The following is a 15,962-nucleotide window of genomic DNA, read 5'->3' as shown; positions in this document are numbered from 1 at the left end:
GGGGCAGGGAAAGATGTAAAGGAGGGTACTTTGGTGAGGGTAGTTCTGATGGCACAGAGGCTCATAAAGGGTACGGTGCCTTGTACGGTCACCAGCTCAAATTCACTGGGTGGGCTGGACCTTTGGTGCCAGATTCCCAGGCATGCAGATAAAACCCTGTGGCAGTAGGAAGAGGCACTTAGTTGACTATTAATTGGACTTACCAACATTCCATTCAATTGGCACCCTTCCATCCAAAGACAAAAAGTGTGAATGCTCACTGGTTGATTACAGTGTTCTACTCCATTTGTAACTCCTCAGATAATGAAACTGTCAAGGCTTGCATGCAGTAAAACCTAGAACATCATTCAGATTGATCTGATAAATGGCATGTAATTACAAATTATGCAAGCATCAGGCAATGACTATTGACAAGAGAAAGTCTAAGCACAATGTGATGGAAAACTCTCCAGTTGCCTGGAAGGACACAGATCCAAGCTCAACGCCATTGAAGGCAAAGTAGCTGATGTGATTTTCAGTCTGTTCTCCACCACCTTTAAGACTGCATTTTCTCGACCGTAGACACATCATTCCTGTGATGTACCTGCTTATGAGATGCAGCAATTTGCCAGGTCTTCCAGCCAAACCTGAGCTCTTGATCAACTGGAAGGTTAAGGGAGCAGGAGGCATAAGGGAACATCTACATCTGCAAGTTTCTCTCCAGGAACATACCATCTTGACTTGAAATTATTGGCAGAAACTATGGGGTGTTGGACCCAGCTCCCAGAAGAAAAGCTGATGAATCAGAAAAAAGCCCACTGTGCAGCCAGTACTCAGTGCGGGCAGGCTACGTTGCCTAATTCTGGGACTTGTGCCTCTCGTTTGGGAGGGAGCCTGCCCTCAAGAGCTGCTGGCCAATCTGACTGGTGAGCTGTGCCATCACACCTGGCAATGCCAGGTGTCAGCAGTGGACACTGTCACGAGTGCAGGAAGAGGCTCCAGGAGCTCATGGCAGCCTGGGATAGCTGGGCGTTAGAGTAGGAGAAGTCCTTAGAGTCCAGGGAGGAGGGTAGAATGTTGAGGTGGAGGGACAGGTTCTGTTGGCCAGGTAGGGTGACAGAATCCCCACAGTGCTGCCGCAGTGATATGACGCCTTGGTGGGGACATGCCTCTGATGAAGTACTCCCTCCTTCCATCCTGCTTTGTGCATGGAGGCCTTTGAAAATGGCCCATGCAAGGCTGTCTGACTGCCCACATCTTTATTTTGGTGTCGGCAGTGTGTTATCAGGGTCAATCAACCCAAAATGATTTATTTACATTTGGTGGGCAGGCTGCCAATTTCATCACTTACCCAACCTCTATATCATGGGATTGATTTTGTGGTTTTTAATTTTATTGTCATGCCTATTTTACAGCAAGACTACAATAAAATACAGTGAAAAGGTTTCATTTGTTGTCACGAAACAGCATCATTTTGAATAAGTTAAGAATAAGGGAAAAAGAAAGATAGAGCTTGAGTCATGAGCCAGTTCATCACCATCAATGATGCCTGTGATACCATCCCTTCTCAACTGCTCCACTGTCATCTACACCAGACCCAACCAACATTGAAGTTGCCAATCCTCCTCTGCTATCTTTGCTGCTGGGCCAATTCTCCTCCAGCAATGCCTCACCACCGCCCGCACCAGACCAACCAATTCCAGAGCTGCATCTTTCACCACTGGGCTCACCTCATGATATTGCCAAGATGCCCTTCCACCACCACTTCGCTGCCCCCAACCAACAACAAGATTACCGATCCTGAGGCACCACCTTTTTGTTGCTGGATTTACCGTGCCGATGTTGCCTCTGCCGATGTAACAGCCACCAGTTCCAGGTCCAATGCTTGCTCTGGAAAATTAAGTAGGCACTCACTCTCCTGCGTCTTGGGTCCATTTGAGGCCCGTGTCCTAGTCTTGCTCAAAGTCCAACTCTGGGTGTGCTTGAGCTCCGTGCCCTGGGCCCACTCAAAGTCTATGCCTTGGGCTCACTTGAGGTCTGTGCCCTGGGCCTGCTCGAAGTCCATATCCTGGACCTGCTTAAGGTCTGTGCCCTGTGCCTGCTCAAGGTCAGTATCCTGGGCTCTTGTCTCTGCTGATGCCATCCATACTCAGGACAAGGTTAGTCAGTAAGAAAGAAAAGAGATGGAAAAAAAAGAGAAAAAGCAAAAGCAAAGCAGCCAGAGTGGAGTAGCTCTGTCATAGGAGCCCTACTCCTCCGCCATCTTGGACAGGATTGTGCTCAGGACAAGTGGTGGGCTAGCATTTTAACCTATCTTAATTGCTCTCATGCCTGTGGGTACCCCTCACATCTGTCCCTTCATCATTGCTGGAACTACCACCCTGTCAACACTGTTGGCTTACACGCCACATGAATGTAGCCATTGAGGAAGATAACCGCATCACCTTCACAAGGGCATTTAGGGATGGGCAAGGAATGCCAGGAAAACCAGTAAATGAATGAATGAGAAGAAAGTGAATATAATACTAATGGAAAGCATATGAATCTGAAAATAATCAAAATCCACAAAAAGGCTCTTTTGTTAGTTGTTTCTGTTAAAAAGAACAGCTGCTGAAATGAGTTGGTAATAAAGAACAGATTTAGATAACAATCTGAAATAAAAAGGAACTTAACTGCTACAGGCTCATTTGGGAAAAGTACATTAACTGTAAGAAAGCTTTTCCCAAAGGCCATGAATGCTTCAGTACTGCTGTGAATAGTATCTTCTCTATTACATCCTGTAGGGCCATTGATTCTGAAAACCAAGGAACACATTAAATGAGTTTGTGATAATAGTTGTTTGCCAGTAACTCTAACTGTAACAACAAACAGACAAGGAGGATAAGGTTTTCTGACCTCAGCTCACTTGTCGAATGTAAGCACAAGTATATTGAATTACTTCTTGATTACACCGTTAACTAAGACTTTTCCTCATTGGGAAAGCTTCTAAGTGCAAATGGGTGTTGTGGCCCTTATGAAGGATCCATTTTAAACCTGCCCTCCCAGTGGGTTGGCTGGAAGGTGTGATCACTCCACTGACTGACCCATTCTAAATATGTTGAGCTACATCTTTCCAGAAATCGGCGAAGTATTATTTTTGGCTAGTTACGTGGAAGTTATTTCTCCATGTTCCACGTGAGATTTGTCACATTAACTTCCCAAACAACCTCATTAGCTGTGCACCACACCACAGTAGCATCCCGCTCTCCCACTCACCACAGGCAGATATACTGACCATTGCTGGGGCCTTCCAGGATTCCTAGAATTGGTGCCATCTTTAAAGGTCAGCCACGGACCTGGTCAAGTGCTGCCATCCTGTGCTGCCCTGCATTGTTCATTCGATTTGCCCTGCTTTATTAGTCAGGCAGAGGGTAATTGATACCCTGTATTGCCAACAGGAACTGGGAGGAGCGACAGCGAGGACTCAGCGCCTGCCAGGAAGGTAAATTTAAATTATATAAACTTACCTCGCATACAGACAGAGCACACGCTGAGCAGGAGTGAACATGGAACTGTTGAGTAAGTGAGGTAATATATTTGGGTGGTTGCTTTACCCAAAACACTAGAGTCATAGAGTCATATAGATGTAGAGCATGGAAACAGACCGTTCGGTCCAACCTGTCCATGCCGACAAGATATCCCAACCTAATCTAGTCCCACCTGCCAGCATCCAGCCCATATCCCACCAAACTTTTCCTATGCATATATCCATCCAAATGCCTCTTAAACATTGCGATTGTACCAGCCTCCACCACTTCCTCTGGCAGCTCATTCTATACCTGTACCACCCTCTGTGTGAAAAAGTTGACCCTCAGGTCTCTTTTATGTCTTTCCCCTCTCACCCTAAACCTACGCTACTTGGATAGTGTCTCCCATCTGTTCTCCTCCTCTAACCAAATCGAAAGGTTTTGTGCGCCAGATTGGTAAAGTAATTAGTTCTTAATTTTTTTTAATTGTCTCTTTGGAAATTTAAAATAGTGTGAATGGAGGTTAGGGCAGTTGAATGTTCCTCCTGCAGAATGTGGGAGGTAAGGGTCACCACTACTGTCCCTGTTGACTTCCTCTGCAGGAAGTGCACCCAACTGCAGCTCGTCGGAAACCATGTTAGGGAACTGGAGCTGGATGAACTTTGGATCATTCGGGAGGTGGAAGGGATTATTGAGAAGAGTTACAGGGAGGTAGTCACACCTCAGATACAAGGGAAAGATAGCTGGGTTCTCGTCAGGGGACAGAAAGGGAACCGGCAGACAGTGCAGGGATCCCCTGGGGCCATTTCCCTCAGTAACAATCATACTGTTTTGGATACCATTGTGGGGACCACTTACCAGGTGTAAGCCATGGGGGTACAGCTCTTTGGCACAGAGTCTGTCCTTGTTGCTCAGAAGGGAAGGTGGAGTGGAGCAGAGCATTAGTCACTGGGGACCCCGTAGTTAGGGGGACAGACAGGATGTTCTGTGGGAATGAGAGAGACTCATGGTTGGGTGTATTACCTCCTAGGTGCCAGAGCTCGTGATGTCTTGGATGATCCTTAAGGGGGGGGGGGAGCAACCCCAAGTCATGGTCCACATAGGCACTAATGATATTGGTAGGAAAAGGGATGGGGATTTAAGGGAGAAATTCGGGGAGCTAGCGTGAAAGCTTAGTGCTAGAACAGAGTTATTATATCTGGTTTGCTGCCCGTGCCATGTGCTAGTGAGATGAGGAATGGGGAGAGAGAGAAGAGTTGAATACGTGGTTACAGGAATGGTGCAGGAGGGAGGTATTCAGATATCTGGATAATTGGGCCTCATTCTGGGGTAGGAGGGATCTCTACAAACACCTGAACCAGAGGGGTACGAATATCCTGGGGTGTTCGGGGGTGTTGGAATTTACTAATGCTCTTCACGAGAGTTTAAACTAATTCATCGGGGAGATGGGAAACTAAATTGAAGTTCTAGCATCCAGGTGGTTGAGAGTAGTGAGGTCAGAAATAAGGTTTCAAGGTCGCAAGAGTACACCTGCAGCCGTGAGATGGTTTGAAATGTGTCTACTTCAATGCCTGGAACATCCAGAACTCACAGTATGGGTTGGCACCTGGGACTTGGATGTTATGGCCATTTCAGAGACATGGATAGAGCAGGAACAGGAATGATTGTTGTAGGTTCCAGGGTTTAGATATTTAAGTAAGAACAGGGAAGGTGATAAAAGAGAGAGATATGCGCCATTGTTAGTCAAGGACAGTATTACAGAGGCAGAAAGGACATTTGAGGACTTGTCTACTGAGGTAGTTATGGGCTGAGGTTAGAACCAGGAAAGGAGATGTCACCCTGTTGGGAGTTTTCTATAGGTCTCCGAATAGTTCCAGAGGAAAGGGTAGCAAAGCTGATTCTGGATAGGAGTGAGAGTAGTTGTTATGGGGGACTTCAACTTTCCAAATATTGACTGAAAATTCTACAATTTGAGTACTTTAGATGGGTCAGTTTTTGTCCAATATGTGCAGGAGTGACGCAGTATGTAGACAGGCCAACAAGGGGTGAGGCCACATTGGATTTGGTACTGGGTAATGAACCCAGGCCAGATGTTGGGTTTGCAGGTAAGCGAGCACTTTGGTGATAGTGACCACAATTCGGTTATATTTACTTTAGTGATGGAAAGGGATAAGTATATACTGCAGGGCAAGTGTCATAGCTGTGGGAAAAGCAATTATGATGCAATTATGCAAGATTTAGAATGTGTTGGATGGGGAAGGAAACTGCAGGGGGTGGGCACAACTGAAATGTGGAGCTTATTCAAGGAGCAGCTACTGCCTGTCCTTGATAAGTGTGTTTCTGTCAGGCAGGGAGGAAGTGTTCAAGCAAGGGAGCCATGGTTTACTACAGAAGTTGAATCTCTTGTCAAGAGGAAGAAGGAGGCTTATGTAAGGATGAGACGTGAAGGCTCAATTAGGGTGTTTGAGAGTTATGAGTTAGCCAGGAAAGACCTAAAGAGAGAGCTAAGAAGAACCAGGAGGGGACATGAGAAGACATTGGCAGGTGGGATCAAGGAAAACCCTAAAGCTTTCTATAGGCATATCAGGAATAAAAGAATGACTGGATTAAGATTAGGGCCAATCAAGGGCAGTTGTGGGAAATTGTGCGTGGTGTATGTGGAGATAAGAGAGGCGCTAAGTGGAACTTTTTGTCAGTATTCACACTGGAAAAAGACAATGCTGTTGAGGACAATACTGAGCTACAGGCTACTAGACTAGACAGGATTGAGGTTCACAAGGAGGAGGTGTTAGCAATTCTGGGAAGTGTGAAAATAGCTAACTCCCCTGTGCTGGCTGGGATTTATCCTAGGATTCTCTGGGAAGCCAGGGAGACAATTGCAGAGCCTTTGGCTTTAGTCTTTAGATCATCATTTTCTACAGGAGTAGTGCCAGAAGACTGAAGGATAGCAAATGTTGTCCCCTTGTTCAAGAAAAGGAGTAGAGACAACCCTGGTAATTATAGACCAGTGAGCCTTACTTCGGTTGGGGGTAAAGCATTGGAAAGAGTTATAAGATCGAGGATTTATAATCAACCAGAAAGGAATAATTTGATTACAGATAGTCAACATGGTTTTGTGAAGGATACGTTGTGCTTCACAAGCCTTATTGAGTTCTTTGAGAAGGTGACCAAACAGGTCAATGAGGGTAAAGTGGGGTTGATATGGTGTATATAGATTTCAGTAAGACATTTGATAAGGTCTCCCACAGTAGGCTATGGGATTGTGGGTGAGTTGGCGGTTTGGATAAGAAATTGGCTAGCTGAAAGAACACTGAAAGGTGGTGCTTCATCCTGGAGTTCAGTAACTACTGCAAGGATCTGAATTGGGGCCACTGCTATTTGTCTTTTTTTTTAATGACGTGGATGAGGGTGTAGAAGGATGAGTTAGTAAATTTGCAGATTACACTGAGGTCGGTGGAGTTGTGGATAATGCTAAAGGATGTTGCAGTTTATAGGGGATATAGATAAGTTGCAGAGCTGGGCTAAGAGGTGGCAAATGAAGTTTAATGCAGAAAAGTGTGAGATGATTCATTTTGGTTGGAGCAACAGGAATAAAGAGAACTGCGCTAATGGTAAGATTCTTGGTAGTGTGGATGAGCAGAGAGATCTTGATGTCATGCACATAGATCCTGAAAGTTGCCACCCAGGTTGATAGGGTTATTCTGAAGGCATAAGGTATGCTAGCTTTTATTGGCAGAGGGATTGAGTTTCAGAGCCATGAGGTCATGTTGCAGCTGTACAAAACTCTGATGCGGCCGAACTTGGAGTATTGCATACAGTTCTGGTCACCAAATTATAAGAACGATGTGGAAGCTTTGGAAAGGGTGCAAAGCAGATTTACTAGGGTGTTGTCTGGTATGGAGGAAAGGTCTTATCAGGAGAAGCTGAGGGATTTGAGGCTGCTTTCATTAGAGAGAAAGAAGGTTGAGAGGTGACTTAATTCGACATATAAAATGAGCAGAGGATTAGATAGGATGGACAGTGAGAGCCTTTTTCCTTGGATGGTGATGGCTAGCATGAGGGGACATTGCTTTAAATTGAGGGGTGATAGATACAGGACAGATGTCAGAGGTAGTTTCTTTACTCATAGAATAGTAGGGGCGCAGAACGTCCTGCCTGCAACAGTAGTAGACTCACCAAATTTAAGGGCATTTAAATGGTCATTGGATAAACATATAGATGAGAATGGAATAGTGTAGGTTAGATGGGCTTCAGAATGGTTCCACAGGACGACGTGACATCGAGGGCTGAAGAGCCTGTACTGTGCTGTAATGTTCTATGTTCGATGTTCAACGTCCTGTGAGCTGGGGTGCATGCAATTGTCTATGAGTGTCCTCTGAAATATTCATGACTGAGTTGGTGTTGCCAGGTTATCACTTTGACTTTCATGTCAGAATTTGTCAATGTTTGGTTTCTATCTGTTAGGTGAGAGGATTGGAAACTGCAAGTCAATTAGATGAGGTAATGTAATATTGGGGATGTTAATACATACTAATTGGCCTCTCACTCCTCACTAGCAGGAATCTTGTTGGAAAATAGCACCCTTCTCACCCTAATATAATTCTATCAACTTTCTTGAAAACCCCCATGTCAGTCAGCATCTGGGAAGCTTCTGCCAACTATCTTCTTCTCGGTTGAATTTTTTGTTAGGTGAAAAAGCCTCTGGGCAGAAGAAAATGATTTTCCATTTTCCAAGTTTGAAACCAAGTTAAGTGCTAGTACTGCATTATGTGGACCAGACAGATTGTTAGAGGGCATTGTTAATGATTGACTAACAACTCTGGCATGGTCTTGGAAGCTGCAATATTTAACCTTTCATTAAGAGGCTGCTGATTCTGATTCAGATAGTACTGCAAGCATAGCCTTAAAGACTAGTTTGACCTGAGATGGAATCTATGCTGGAAGTCTAGATAGTTTCAGCTGGCTAAACTTCAATAACACACCTTTGAGTAATCAGAAATTTAAAAATACTTAGAATTCAGGCATTCTAATCTCTTTGAATTCAGGTAGGCTTATCTTCCAAAGAGGGAGAGCAGTATCTGTTGGAGCAAATAAAAATACACCTTTCCCAGATGTTTTAACTAACCTGTCCAGAGATGTTATTGTGTGTCCCGGGAGCTTGTACGACTCAAATCTGGGTCTCCTGCCTCAGAGGTAAGGACATTACCACTGTCCCACTAGAGCCATAAGGATGGCACATGTGAAGGGTAGCAACAGATTTAACAACTTGAAGGCTTCTAGGGATGGGGGGGAGGGAAGGGGGTTCCCTTGTGGTGCAGTGGTAGTATTGCTACATCTGAGCCAGGTAGCATGGTTTCAAGTCCAATCTGATCCAGAGGTGTGTAATAACATCTCTGAACAGGTTGATTACACAATAGATACAATTTAAAAAAAAGAATTGAGTATTGCCTTGTGTTTTCTGTGGCCTAGAGGAGTCCATGTTTGATGTGTACACTGAACATGAGAAGGCATTGCATCTGAAGATTTGCTTGCACTTCAGCCCCATGCTCCTGATCTTTGGACATCTGTTGCAGACAAGGAGAGACTCCTGGTCTGCCCTGGACCTCACCAAGATGGATATTAATGGCTCGGGCAGCAGGTCGTCATGGGGGTTGTTAGACCTGATTGTCTGCCTCTCTTCTGGGATGAAAGCCACACCCAAGTGACCTTGTTTGGTGAGTGTATGGTGCCCACTCTCACCTGAGGTTTTCCATGGGCACTGGAGTGCAGTGTCCCATTCAGAATAACATTTTAATTTAAATTTAATTTTGCTTTGAATATACAATTTTCATCACAATATGCCTTTAATGGATGTCTTCCTTCTAATGTCATTTCATTTTATATAGTTGCATTAATTTAAATTACTTTAACAAATGAGCACAAGAAAGACTTCTAACACACTGGATGTTGGTTTGGGAGGAGGTATATATATATATATATAATTGAATCTTGCATTAAATAAAGGATTAGAATCTGGTTTACTATTTCACGATTAGGTTTTCTAATTAATTGACATAGTTTTCAGTAGTTTGATGTGAAGATGTGATGGAGTTTTGATTGGCTCGCTGGTTAGAGAAGGAGGGAATGCTTAAGATGAAAATATTCCATTTGTGTAGTCTCAAGATTTGAAAAATATGATACATGCTGAATCTCATATAACATTTGATCATTTTTATTCATTTGTATTGTTCTTTGTTCTTTCCAGAGGAGGTGGTGGAAGCAAACACAATAGCAGCATTCAAGAAATACCTGGACAAATACACGAATAGGAAGAGAATAGAGGCATCTGGATCCTGTAAGGAAAGACAGTTTTAGTAATAGAATGGCAAAATGTGGCAGTGCAGGCTTGGAGAGCCGGAGGGCCTGTTCCTGTGCTGTATTGCTCTTTGTTCTTTGTTCATGTTCTTTGTTCTTTGTTCATTCCCCTGTCAAATTATTGATCTAAATGTCCTGGTATTGTTTCAGTGACTGGACTATTCTGGAGAAGAGTCATACTGGACAAGAAATGTCAACTCTGTTTCTTTCTCCACACATGCTTACAGGCCTGCTGAGCTTCTTCAGAATTCTGTGTGTTTGTTATAGGTAAGGCCTACTCCCTGAGCCTTGTTTAATTCAGGTTGTTGAATTGATCAGGTGGCATGTCTGAATACAACATATAATAAATCATACAAATATGAAAGTCTGTTTATATTTTAAAGTACTTTGTAAATATGTTACTAGTTTCTAGGCTAACCAGGTCCATAAACCATAAGACCATAAGACGTAGGAGTGGAAGTAAGGCCATTCGGCCCATCGAGTACACTCCGCCATTCAATCATGGCTGATGGGCATTTCAACTCCACTTACCAGCGTTCTCCCCGTAGCTCTTAATTCCTCGAGGCAACAAGAATCTATCAATCTCTGCCTTGAAGACATTTAGCGTCCCGGCCTCCATTGCACTCCGTGGCAATGAATTCCACAGACCCACCACCCTTTGGCTGAAGAAATGTCTCCGCATTTCTGTTCTGAATTGACCCCCTCTAATTCTAAGGCTGTGTCCACGGGTCCTAGTCTCCTCGCCTAATGGAAACAATTTCCTAGAGTCCACCCTTTCCAAGCCATGTATTATCTTGTACGTCTCTATTAAGTCTCCCCTTAATCTTCTGAACTCCAATGAATACTGATCTGAGCCATGACATCTTATGGACCTTTGCTTGGAAGTGGTAGATGTGTAGGTTGAGGGTCTTGAGGTGGCTAATGTTGGAGCACAGGTCATTCTGCTGTATCAGGATGACAGGTTTGGACACAAACAATCTGCTACTCAGCAACAGATGCATCGTTGTAAGGTTAATGGCAGGGAACGGGTTTGATGAGGAATGTCAAGAGCTTCTGAACTGCAGAGATCATCATGTGAAGCCATTACTGGTCACTGCGATTTCATTCAAACTCTCCACAATTTCTAGTGATGGAAATTTCATTGAACTCCCATGGCAGGAGATCATGGCCCAGAAATAAAGAGAAAGCTGCAGAAAGTTAGGGAACAAGAGGATTTGGGGAATCCTTGACAATGAATGTCAAAAAACTGGCACCCTAGTTCAGTGACTAATAGGGAAGGCAAATGGAATGTTGGCTTTTATTTCAAAAGGAATGGGGTGTAAATGAAGAGAGGTCTTGTTCAAACTATACAAGGCACCGTCAGAACAATGGAATAATGTGAACAGTTTTGACTCTTTATGTAAGGAAAGAAACAGCGACATTGGAGGCAGTTCAGAGATAGTTCACTTAGCTGAGGGTGTGGAGGGACTGTCTTATAAGGAGAGATTATGTAGGTTGGACCGATACTTGTTGGAATATAGAAGAGTGAGAAATCTTATTGAAAAATTCAAGATTTTTAGGGGACTTGACAAGGTAAATACAGAAAGGTTGCTTTCCCTAACGGGAGAGTCCAGGCCTAGAGGGCATAATCTTAGAATAAGAGGATGCACATTTAAGGCAGAGATTAGGAAAGTTTCATTCCTCAGAGGGTAATGAATCTATGGAACTCTTTACCATGGAGGGCTGTCGAGCCTGGTTCATTAAGTATATTCAAGGTTGAGATAGACAGATTATTAATCAGTCAAGGAATCAAGGGTTATGGGGTAAAGGACAGGAAAGTGGAATTGAGGATTATCAGATCAGCCATGACCTCCTTGAATGTTGAAGCGGATTTGATGGGCTGAATGGCCTGCTTCTATTCTTATGTCTTGTGGCCTTACGGTAAAAGCCTGAGAAAACAACAGGCTGAACATAGTCAGGGCCTTGGTGCTGGTGAGGGGCACAAGTTCAGAGAAGAGGGAACTTGCTGACGGTTTCTATGACTCCATAGCTTGAGAACCATTGATTTAGATCTTCTGTTTGAAGATTATTGCAGTTTATACATTTCTCCGAAACATATAGACATTTAAACCATTTATAAGGAAGTAAAATCAAATTTCTTCTGCAATCATATCTACAATATTACTTTCTTAAAATTTGAATCAGGAATATTACTTTCCATTTAAAGTTTTGTAAAGTATTTTTTAAAAAATCGTTATAATATTTGAGTGAGATTAGAGCTTTGGTACAGACTACATCGAATCAATGTGAATCACGTATGAATCACTGTGAAAAATTACAATGTTGTTGAGTAACAAGCAAGTATTAGTTTAGTACGCAAGGAACCAAAAGTATATGTTTTTATCTTTTAAATATATGTTACATATATGACCTTAAAAGAAAATAATACATTACTATATTTTTCTTCCAGAATGCCAATTGCATGACATTATTATAACCAGCATTGTCTGGTATGAATGTTAATAAAAGATATTTTTTAAGTTTTTGCAAATCAGATTCTCTCCTAATACATATTATACAGAGTAATTCATTGAATTTAATTTTCTTTACTAACTGCCCTTGATATTTCATATTCATTTCCTTAGTTTTCTCTATTATTCTTGTAGCATGTAATGTTAAAAAGGTAGAGACATGTTATAGTTATTATTTATCAGTGAAATAAACTCAATCTTTGCATCTTAACTATCTGCAACTGGATCTAACCTGACAATCTCAAGTTTTACACCAATCCCTTTCAACTATTAAATCATTATACTCCACATTTATTACCCCAGTAAGTGGGACCACTAAGCACCTTTACAGCTGCTCTGACTTCCTTTGGTTACCCTTTCAATCTATGTTTTGAATGTATTGAAATCTTCTGTGACTAAATGAGTAATTGTTTCAGGAAATTGGCTCAGGCATAATGAGCCATCTGTTCTGTAAGATTCAATGATTCGATCTTAATGTTGGCAGTACTGAGCCATCCTCTTTAGCTTTGCTATCATCAACAAATAAATATGGTTCTGTCCTTGACTCCATCAACCTCTTGGGCCTAATTCTCAAATTCAATGCATAATTGCTAAGCCATGAAGTAAGCTTCCTTCTCCATTTGACCTACTATCAAGATTATTCTTCTCTGTTTATTAAACAAGGTCCTGAATATTATAACCTCTGTGCTGCACCAACATTGGTCATCTCAACACCACCTCTCTGTACCCTCCTTTCCACGGTCTACAAATAACAATTACCTCAATATGCCTTCCTTGTAACCATACCCAAAGTTCCACTACATTATAGACATCATTATTGCTAAACATAAGGCTCATTTTGTCAAAACTTTTATACTTGCACTTATAAGGACAATTCACAAGAATACAATATAAAGGGGAATAACATTTATACTATATAAGAAGAGCATACTGAGTGGGGTCTGGTAAAGGCATTGCCATGAAGAGTACACCAATTAGATTATGACAGTTAACTACCATTGTTTAAATTTAAATCTGGCAGTTTGCGTCTGATTGGTCTGAACATTTCCCTGAGGAATGAATCAAAAAAAACTGTCACTTATTTTGTGCAGTTGCATAGTGTGTGTACATGTTCTTTCTATCTGCAAAAAAAAACATACTTTTCTCATGCTGTAGAAACATGGTGCTTGCCTTTATATTGTTTTTCTTGCAAATTGACCTGATGTGTATCAAGTGAGAAGCTTAGACAAAATGTGCACTTTTACAGTCATACTCAAAATCTTAATGGCTGCATATGCATTGTTTTGTGCAAAACACTGCAATATTTTTCTGTAATGTTGTAGCCAATCATCACTATCATGGAATGATTGACAGTTAACTAAAGCTCAGTTATGTAATACTCCACATTCTGCTGACCTCTCTCTCAAACTATCTTTTGTTTAGAATAAAAATAAAAGTGATGGGTACCTAAAATGTAAGGACTAAAAGGTAGAAATGCATTGTAGATTGATAAAAGCAAAACCCTACATTCATATTTAAGTTGAAACAAAAAGCTTTATGTTATTTATTTTTGTCTGGCTGCAATTCACTGTTGCCTTGGCCACAAGATATTCATTTCTCACAACTTAGGCCTTTGAATATGTGAAGTGACCTTGGTCCCAATGTATAATGTATACAAAGCAATCTGGAATGATAACCTAGTTAAATATAAAGGTAGATTTGTCATTCCTTCTGCATTCATGTTAAGAGGTTAAATGTCAAAGAAACTGAATAAAACACAAACTTATGACATTCCTTACGACAAAGGTATTTATAAAATTTTTGCAGTCTAACCACAACTTGGTCCTAAACAAGTAAGCTGCAGTATTGCCTTCAGTGCATTAGATTAGTTAATAAAATGACAGAAAACCAAAGTGGCTTACCCCTGACAGCTTTATGATGGCCATTCCTTAGATTGTGTTAAGTGAATCAGGCAGTAAAACTAATGAACCCTTTGTTCCTGCATGTCTTCTTAAACCACAAAACTCTGAAGAATTTATTGAAAATCGTTGCTGTGCTTCAAGGTTGCAGATAATTGGTGACTGTCATCATACTTTTACTAATTAACGTCAGCAATGAATTGTGGTAAAAGTGGAAACATGTATGTTACAAGAATTTTATTTTTGATAAACCTGTTTTTGATGTTTGAAAAGGATGTAATTGGCAACATTATACATTAAGTTCTATCTGGATTACAGCATTGAAACAGGCCATTTAGCCCAACTGATAAATGCTCCACATGAGCCTCCTCTCAAACCTTTTCATCTAAGTCTTATTAGCTTATCTTTCTCCTTCATTCTCCTTCAAATGCTCCTTTAGTTTCCTTTGAGCATACATTTATGCTATTCACCTAAATTACATCTTCTGATAGCAAATTCTTGATTTATTTGTGGTATCTTAGATTTGTGATCTCTGGTTTAGATTCCACAACAATTAGAAACATCTTCTTTACATCTCCTCTATCAAACGCTTTCATTAATTTAAAGATATCTCTCAGGTTGTTTTTCAGCCTTTGCTTCAGCACTAAGCCCCAGCCTTGTCAGACTTTCCTGATGGGTACAGCGCAGACTGAGTTTATTCTGCCCATTGTGGCTGCATCGACTCTCTCAATGAACAATTCATTTCAGGTTGTGTTCCTGCCTTCTCTCTATAAACCTTTATTTTTCCCTTTTCAGATCTCAATCTAATTTCATTGTGAATAGTCCAATTGAACCCGGCACCACTCTAAGGTAGTGCATTTCAGACCTTAACCAATCACTGAGGGAACTTTTCTTTTCTGTTATCATGTTTTCTTCTTTTGCCTATAGTTTTAACCTCTGCCCCCTTATTCTCAATCTTTTCACGAGTGAGAACAGTTTCTCGCTATCGATTATGTTGATCTCTTGATTTTTAAATGTTAATTATATCTTCTTTTGGCCTCCTTTTCTTCAAAAAGCCCGAACTTCTCCAATCAATCTTCCTAACTGTAGTTCTTCATCCTCAGAATCGTAAGTCTTTTCTACAGGTCTGAATCAGTTCTGGTATAATCTCGTAAATATTTATAACCTGGACATCCTTTACTGAACGGTGCAAATCAAAAATGTGCACAATTCTCTATTATGTGCAGTCTTGAGTTTATGTTTTTGTCCTCCAGAATGAATTTTATTCTCATTTGATTGTATTAACATATCTGAGTATATTTCTTATAACAGTAGGATTGATGGAGGGAAAAATAAAATGCAACATGCTGCTGACCTGCCCATCGTGACTTCTTTCATGAATTGGACACTCATGCCCCCCTCCTCTGAGTTGGTAATTTAACTGCAGATGTGTTGTCTGACAGAGTTTACTGTCAGGCAGTGAGAGAAGTCAGGCAAGATGGATTGACTTATTTTGTTTGCACCTCCACAAGGTCATACTCCCCATTTAACCTCCCTTTAATCTTCCCACCCAGCCTCTCAACACCACCACCCTCACTGCAGCCTGCTAGCCAAGGTATACCAATGCCCTGACCTACCCTGACCATAGCCTTCTTTCTGGGGACTGATTGTAGTCCCAGCAGAGGGCACCACTTCAACCTGGCACTGTAGGGACTGCAGAGCTGTGGCAATGTTCT

At 41.7% G+C, this 15,962-nt stretch overlaps 1 long non-coding RNA gene across 1 annotated transcript in view; it reads left to right on the top strand.

The window, feature by feature from the left end:
* Positions 1-15,962, top strand: part of LOC132817916 (uncharacterized) — a 77,910-nt gene that overhangs the window by 43,608 nt on the left and 18,340 nt on the right. Inside the window, exons 2-3 of the long non-coding RNA XR_009644932.1 lie at positions 9,730-9,819; positions 9,990-10,106. This is a non-coding gene — a long non-coding RNA (uncharacterized LOC132817916). The remainder of the gene's footprint in view (positions 1-9,729; positions 9,820-9,989; positions 10,107-15,962) is intronic.

Source organism: Hemiscyllium ocellatum, chromosome 8, assembly GCF_020745735.1.
Source record: "Hemiscyllium ocellatum isolate sHemOce1 chromosome 8, sHemOce1.pat.X.cur, whole genome shotgun sequence".
NCBI classification, from domain to species: Eukaryota; Metazoa; Chordata; class Chondrichthyes; order Orectolobiformes; family Hemiscylliidae; genus Hemiscyllium; species Hemiscyllium ocellatum.
Note: the sequence above shows the minus strand (reverse complement) of the source record. Positions and strands in the feature narration are given on the sequence as shown.